The 1,360-nt window shown below is 50.5% G+C and overlaps 1 non-coding gene across 1 annotated transcript; it reads left to right on the forward strand.

Annotated features, from left to right (window-relative positions):
• The first annotated feature begins 443 nt into the window (after positions 1–443).
• Trnan-guu11 (transfer RNA asparagine (anticodon GUU) 11) lies at positions 444–517 on the forward strand. Its single transcript has one exon. It is a non-coding gene; the product is annotated as a tRNA-Asn (tRNA).
• Positions 518–1,360: the final 843 nt, after the last annotated feature.

Genomic DNA, 1,360 nt, shown 5'->3' on the forward strand with positions numbered 1-1,360 from the left:
TAAACGAGCGTTTTAATGGCCACAAATCCGTTTCTGCTGTCTCCTAAGCCATGAGTGCTCAAAGGAAGCTCTAGCCCTCTAAGGGGTGTAAATTTATTCCCAGGAGGTGACGGGGAGGGGCGGCGCGGTAGCTTTTTAAACCTATAAAGTATTAGATACCTATGGCCCACACAAAGAGCCACAGTTTATCAACCTCGTTAAACAACCTTGAACAAGGGCAGGGCGCCACTGTTCGGAGCCCACGCGGATTCTGGGAGCCTAAGCCGGCGCCGCCCTGCTCTGCGGAGGATTTGCTGGGTTCGGCGGCTCCGCCCCTCCCCGCCCTCGCGCAGTCTCAGCCCGCAGGGCGCAGCAGGACCCGGCGCCTCCCGGGAGTCCAGGGCGGCGACGCCCATGCTGGCCGCGGCAATGTGTACAAAGCGCGCGGCCGCTGTGGCAGCTGGGTCTCTGTGGCGCAATCGGTTAGCGCGTTCGGCTGTTAACCGAAAGGTTGGTGGTTCGAGCCCACCCAGGGACGGCAGCTTTCATTTTCGCAAAACATTTTTAGAAATGCTTTCAGCGCTTAGAGACGCTCAATCGGCTTGCCTGCTTGCTTGCTTGCTTGCTTTCTACAGCTCAAGCTAAAACACCCCTTCCTCCACCATTATTCAAGAGGATACATGTAAATGTATTTCTAGAGCTTGGTCCAAGTCTGATCAGGAACATGCGTTTACACTGGAAACCAGCAATCCAGACCACCCAGAAACAGCATTATTCGTGTGGCTCACAAACAACCACGGAAGTTACTATTACAGTCGGTGTCTATTTCCAAACCGAGGAGCAAGAGATGACACCGTGAGCAGAGTGAGTTTGGGGACAGCAGGCCACACTGAGTTTAGCTAAGCAGCTCCCAGATTTGGGCAATGGGTTTGAATCTAACTATTTAACCTTAGACTGCTGGCAGGTTTTGTTTTGTTTTTTTTTTTCCCCCTCAAATTTAACTTAATCAGAAAGTGTATGTGTCCATGTTTAAAAGTTTTAAAAGAGAGCCAGGAGTGGCCATGCATGCCTTTAATCCCAGAACTCAGAAGGCAGAAACAGAAGGAGCTCTGTGAGTTTAAGGCTAACCGTGGTGAGCTCCAGGACAGCCAGGGCTACATAGGGAGTCCTTGTCACAGAGGACGTTTTATGTTTTCTCACGGCTTTCCATAAAGACAGGTAATCTGCTACTATAACAACCTTTTCTTCCAAGACTGAAGTTGTGAAGTGAGAGCTTTGTCTTTTGGGATCTACATCCACACTCATAAAGAGAACTGGAGTCTACAGCCGTGGTTCTCAATGTCTGGGTCGAGACCACTTTGGGGTCGCATATTAGGAATTC

Source organism: Rattus norvegicus, chromosome 12 (assembly GCF_021556685.1).
Source record: "Rattus norvegicus strain SHRSP/BbbUtx chromosome 12, alternate assembly SHRSP_T2T, whole genome shotgun sequence".
NCBI classification, from domain to species: Eukaryota; Metazoa; Chordata; class Mammalia; order Rodentia; family Muridae; genus Rattus; species Rattus norvegicus.